The sequence below is a fragment of the Phascolarctos cinereus genome, unplaced genomic scaffold (assembly GCF_003287225.1).
Source record: "Phascolarctos cinereus isolate Bilbo 61053 unplaced genomic scaffold, phaCin_HiC Scaffold_3;HRSCAF=262, whole genome shotgun sequence".
Classification (NCBI taxonomy): Eukaryota; Metazoa; Chordata; class Mammalia; order Diprotodontia; family Phascolarctidae; genus Phascolarctos; species Phascolarctos cinereus.
Window position 1 is genome coordinate 173330666 of NW_027555736.1, and position 6598 is coordinate 173337263.

Here is a 6598-nt window from a genome sequence, read left to right on the forward strand (position 1 = left end):
TTCTTGAGTTTGTATGTGTGTGTGTGTGTGTGTGTGTGTGTGTGTGTGTGCGTGCATGCATGTGTGTGTGTGTGTATGTGTATGTATGTGATGTTTTTAAATAAGATAAGTAAAGAGTGGGTTGTAGTAATTATTCCAGTCTTGGAGCCAGGAGACCTGATATCAAGAAATATTGTCAGGGAGAAAACCAACAAAGAACTTTTTGAATTGTTGGGTTTTGAGAAGCAGAATTGTAAAATAGAGAAAACATTTCCCTTGGAGTCAAAAGACCTGAATTCAAGTGCTGGTTCCTACATTTATTAGCTACATGTCTCTTTCTATGCCTCCCTCATCAGTGAAATGGAAATAGTATCTAGCTCACATGCTTGTTGGAAGGAAAATGCTTTGCAAACTTTAAAAAGCTTCATAAATGTAGTGTACTTTGTAATAATTATAGTGCCTTTCAAATAATTAAGAAACAATAACAAAAAACCCCACATTTTATCAAGTACTTAGTCAAAGAGGAGACTATGGGAAGAAAATGGGGCCATGTTTCTGAATTATTAAAAACTTCAGGGTAAGCACAGAAATGTATTTATTATGGAAACAGCAGACTTTTTTATGCCTAAAAAGAACGCAGAATGCTCAAAAGTTTGAAAAAATGATTGGACCTTCATTAATAGAACTGTAAGTAGTGACAACCAGTGTGGCTATATTGGGTGCAACTATTCAGGGAGACCCCCTTTGCAAGTCTCGTGATACCCCCACTTATCACAATGTAAAGAATTACAGCACTACAAGGAGACCTTGAATCTTTTTTTTTTTTTGGCAGTTCGATATAGTTTTTACATGTGCTATCATGTAAAAGATATTTCCATATTAGTCACAGTTGTGGAAGAAGAAAAATATCAAAAGGAAAAAAAATCACGAGAGGGAATAAAGTGAAAAAAAAATGCTTTGATCTGCATTCAGAGTCCATCAGTTCTTTATGGAGACCTTGCATCTTGACAATGATGCAACACACAATTGGACTGCATTTGTGGGGATTCATCACAAAAATTGCTCAATTTACTGCAGCCACAAAGCTCTGTTGCAATGCCATGAGAACCATCTTAATTACACTCTTTTTGTACTCAACACCTATTTCAGGGCCTCCTTCATATCCCTGTTCCTCAGAGAATAGATCAAGGGATTTAGCTCTGGGATAAGTATTGTGTAGATCAGAAGTGTCAAACTCATCAGGCCTAGTCCACTGGAAAACTCCTAGGTGGAGCTAGATTAAAATGTAATTGGAAATATAACATAGGTATTTTTAATTCATGGTTTTCTAAGTCAATATACAACCTGAAGAGCTGAAGAGATCCATTTCTATTTGACTTTGACTCAATTGGTGTAGATTGCAGCAAGTTCATGGTCTTGGTTCATTGAATAACTGGAAGTAAGTTGAAGGTACTTGAAGAGAGTTGTCCAAAAGAAGAGACAGAGAGCTGTGAGATGGGAAGCATATGTGGAAAAGATTCCACCTTCCTTCAACTGAATTTATCCTTAGGATAGTAACAAAGATATAGAGGTAGGAAACTAGGATGGTGAGGGAACAACTCAGAAAGTTGAATCATGCAAAGATGAAGAGCAAGTTCTCACAGAGGAAAGTGTCCTCACAAGACAGGGTCAGGATTGGGGTTCCATCATAGAAAAAGTGAGTGACCACAGAAATTTAATCTGGAGATATAACTTGTGTGAATGAAGAAATTGAAGAAACCAAGTAAGAACCAGTGAACAAAGAGACATGCACAGCATTGGACACAGTGACATGGTAGAGTAGTAGATTATAAATGGCAGTATGATAATTATGATTGCTATGAGTGGCCATGACAGCTATTAGGTAGCACTCTATTGTTGCAAAGGCAGCATAGAATAGCAACTAGGCCCTATGTCCTACACAGAAAATCACCTATTTCTCTACTAAGAAGTTCACCAGGGTCTGTGGATAACAATTGAAGAGTACCAGAAATTTAAGAAAGAGAGATTCTTTAGGAGGAAATATGTGGGACTGTGCATATTTGCACTCATGTGGATCAAGAAGAACATGGTCATATTCCCCACAAGAGTGATAATGTTCATGACCAAAAATGAGGCTTCTGTAGCCAAGGGTCATTGGTGAGGCCAAACAGTTCAAATTGAAGTTTACCCCATCCATTCCTTCCAGAGCCCTGGGTTATCTAAAAACATACTAAGTTCAGAAAGGAAAGGGAACATAGAACACCAGGGGAAATTTAGGTTCAGATAATTCTGTTCAAGGAGAGCACAGTTCAGATCAGGCTGACTCCCATCTGGAGACTGGCTTTTCCAGTGAAACCAGTCATGGGAGAGTCTTTTCTTATTTGGCTGGTTACTTAACAAGGATTTATTGAATAGCTACTAGGCACAAAGTACTGGCTTGGTCATTAAGGGAAGACACAAAACAAAAATTTAAAAACAAACAAACCAGTTTCTATTTTGAAATCTTACAGCATTAAGGCCTCTATTGTATGTGTGGTTTTTTTTAAAGGTAAAGTTTAATGTAACTATATCCTTGGTCTAGTATCCTGGTTCTTCATTGAATAGTAAATCAAATTAAGACAGTGAATGTTCTTAATTCCCTTAGGATCAATAGAGAGAATTGTCTTAATGTCCTGAGAAAACAGATCTTCCCTAGGGATGTGCCTACATTACTATTGTCCCTTTTGAGACAATATTCAAGAATCATAGATGAAAACTGCACACCTTTTTTTCTTTTGTTAATGTAGAATTTCTTCTTCTTCTGTTTCACAACTACAAAACGTGAGTTGGAAATTGCTTGAGTCAGAGGGTTCTCTGCTTAGCAAAGGGATTTTGGTTAGCTAGAATTTTGCTTCCAAATAAATTGCTTCTCATTGTTCAGTTGTTTCAGTCATGTCCAACTCTTCATGACCCCATTCGGGGTTTTCTTAGCAAAGATACTAGATTAGTATGCCATTTCCTTCTCCAGATTATTTTACGGATGAAGAACTGAGGCAAACAGGGTGAAGTGACTTGCATAGGGTCACTCAGCTAGAAAGTGTCTGAGGCCAGATTTGAACTCAAGAAGAGAAGTCCTCCTGACTCTAGGTCCAGCACTCTGTCCACTGCGCCACCTAGCTGTGCTTGCGTAAATAAATATGTCTTTGAAATATTTTAGCTAGAATACAGTATAACAATTGTTTTTCTTCTCACATTGCCCTTATGGTCTAGGAAGGGAAGCCAATCAATCTATCATACTATTTTTTAGTTTATTTTATGCCCAATGTGGTGAGAGATGGATACAGAACTCTAGCCTATGTTGTTAGGGAGCTTACAGACTATTAGAGACAGAGCCCATACATAACATTTCACACAGTGCCTGACACGTAGTATGTGCTTAATAAGTATTCATTGATTGATGTCAAATTAGTTACACAAGAGTCATTACCGAGTGCTATGTTGCAAAGTGTCTACACAATATAGAACAAAATAGGTCAGTGTAGAGAGTCAGTGGGGCAGAAAGTGCCAAGGGTGAACCCTCAAAGAAAGCAATGAACCAGTTGGTTCATTGGTTGAATTGTAAAACTATCTAATGTGTGCCAGGACCTGTGAGAAGGTGAAAAGTGAAGAGCCACTATCTGGACTAAAACCATGTTGTACCACTGCTAGGCTTATACCCCAAAAGAGACTGAATAAATAAGAAAAGGTCCTATATATGCAAAAATATTTATAACAACTCTTTTTGGTTTGGTATCCTCCCAAAAAAACCCAAACAACTTGAAATGAAAAAGATGCCCATCAGTTGAAGAATGGCTTCAATCAGTTGAAGAATGAAGAATATTATGCTATATCGATGTGATGGAGTACTATTGTGATATAAGATATAAGGATTTTTAGTGCTTACTGATTTCTAAGGTATAAATCTTCATATTGAAAATTTAATAGTTGACTCTCTGAGCCAGTATGAGCTGGCCCCAGCATATCCCTGGATCTGCAAATATTGGCAGTGTTAAAAATAGAACATAAAGGAAAAACTTTTTTTTAAAGGTGTTTAATAGCCACAATGGGTATGGGATTAGTATGGGAAGTAAGTAGTTACATAATTGTTTAATCTTACTGGGTCTTTTTCCTTTCTCTGCTGATTTAGGAGAATGATAGTTGCTTGAGGTTGTACATGCAAAAAGTAGCATGGCTGGCACCTGGTGGAGGTTGGAAAGAGGGAAAGAAAGCAAAGAGTGGAGTCAGAGAGAAGGGAGAGTTGGCACTAGTGAGACCAGGAGTACTCTAGAGGTTTTCCTCTCATCTTGCATGGGATACTTGGTAGTGAAAGATGGAGACCCTGCAAGATTCTTCCCTTCCTTGCCTGAAAAACTGCATAGATGGATTACTGTGGAAGTCTACATTTGGGCAAAGTCTTATTTGTACATGCACCTGGGATTAAATATATCCTTTGCTTTTCTCTTCTCTAATATTGGTGTCAATATCACATAAGAGATGAGGAAACTGAAGGACAATCTCAAAGAAACCTATCCTTTGCTCCCGGAGACCATTTGGAAACCAAATCTCTAGGTCCTCATCTTGGCTCTTCACATCTTTATTTCTTTGGGGTACCCCTACTTTGCATGGAAATAATGTACTTTCTTTGAAACTCACTACATGAATTTCATTTGTGGTCAGAAGTTGGACCGACCCAACAGATGCTTTTACTGTAAGAGAAAAAAAAATCTGGGCTCAGAATTACTTATCTTTATCTTTATCAGCCCCAAGGTGGGGCAGTGAATAGAGCACTGGGCCTGGAGCAGGGAAGCCCTGAGTTCCAATATAACCTCGTACACTAAGTAGCTGTATGATCCTGGGTAAGTCAGTCAGCCTCCATTTGCCTCTGTTTCCTTATCTGTAAAATGGGGATAATAACAGCACCTACCTCCCAGGGTTGTTTTGAGGATCAAAGGAGATTTAATAATTATAAATTTATAATTTAGTAATTGTAAAGTGCTTAGCACAGTGCATAGCACATAGTAAGATATAAATGTTAGCTATTATTATCTTTTTATCTGTAAAATGGGAATAAAAATAGTACCTACCCACACATGATGTTATGGGGATCAAATGAGATAATGTTTATAAAATCCTTGACAAAAACATAAAGCACTCCACTCTGAAACAAGGAGTTGTGGGAATCATACAGGAAAAGATGCTATCAATGACAACTCTTCAAAGAATTCTTGACTCTGCCAAAAGATCCCTTCCCATTCTAAGTATTTTGAGTCAAGAAACTATCACTGTGGCCTTAGGCAAGTCACTTAACCCATATAGACTTCAGTTATGGTTTTGTCTGCCTGGATAGCTATCATTTCTGTGTGTTACAATTTATAGCTGTGAATGGGAGCAAAGAAAGACATGAAAGGCGTGGGGGGGAATTATCAGAGGGAAACAGATTAGGGAGGGGAAGGCACTCAGTATCTTCCACCAAGAAGATGATTACTGTAGTGCCAGCATTAGGGATCTTGGTGGGGTCAGAGGCTGCTATGTGGTGGTTGCTGTTGTTGTTCAGTGGTTTTCAGTCACATCGGATTCTTCAGGACCCATTTGGGGTTTTCATGGCAGAGATATTGGAGTGGTTTGCCATTTCCTTCTTTTGCTAATGTGGATTGTTGCCTATTCTCATTCTCCACTAGGGGGAGCTATAGCAGTAGAATAATGGGAGCATGGGGGAGTCCGGGGACAGAACTGGAACTAGACTCAGGTGAGCAAAAGTAGGGCCTGATGGAAATGGAGAAAGCTCTGGCACAAAGAGATAGTCTTGAGAAGTAATAAAGAATTATTCAGTTTACATCACTGGGCCACATCTAATAAGACAAAATCTAAATTATCTGGAACTCAGTACTTGTATCTTGGGGTACTGGTGAGTTGGTCCAGCTTCCTGCCTTTCCTGCAAGTACAACTGCGATGATGAACTGAGCAGCTTCCTAGGCCCTGAGTGGTAATGGCCCAAACCTAGGAAACCACCCTTTTCTTCTTGGTTGTCTGAAATGGCTCTATGAGATCATTTCAGTGCCCACCAGGCATGATTATGAGGAAATTGCTCTGAAGTTTTGAGCCCAAACCAATCAGTAGTGGAGCAGCAAAACCCAGAGAAGAGCCATGCTTTGCACAGGCCAAGATCAGAAAGCAGACCTTTCAAGGGCCTTTAAAATCCACCGAGGGGAGAAGTATCCCTGGTGTCATTCAGTGCCTTCCCAAAGGCATGGAGAGGGTCAGATCTACAGCTTATCATGTTGCTCTCACCTTCTCCCCTGAAGTTGACAGCAGCAGCAGCAGCAGCAACCTTAGTCTCATGGGTTAAATTTGATATCACATCAAATGAGAAGCATGAATTGGTGCAAAGTTTGGGGATGGGATGGGAGGGGAAACCAAGGAAGGAATGGGAGTAATTGGTCCTAGAGTAATCTATTAAAGTGTTTGTGCAAAAAATCAGCGTCACTAAGACTCTCTGCCCCTAAAGGTGCAAGTCACAAAAGGAAAAAATGTCCTGGATGCTTAGGAAATTCTACGTATTGTCCTCTTCTGCTATCAACTCCATTTGATTGTCTGCTGCTGA

At 39.2% G+C, this 6598-nt stretch overlaps 1 pseudogene; it reads right to left on the reverse strand.

Moving 5' to 3' along the window:
* Positions 1-1119: 1119 nt before the first annotated feature.
* LOC110206626 (olfactory receptor 5AU1-like) lies at positions 1120-6336 on the reverse strand (annotated as a pseudogene).
* Positions 6337-6598: the final 262 nt, after the last annotated feature.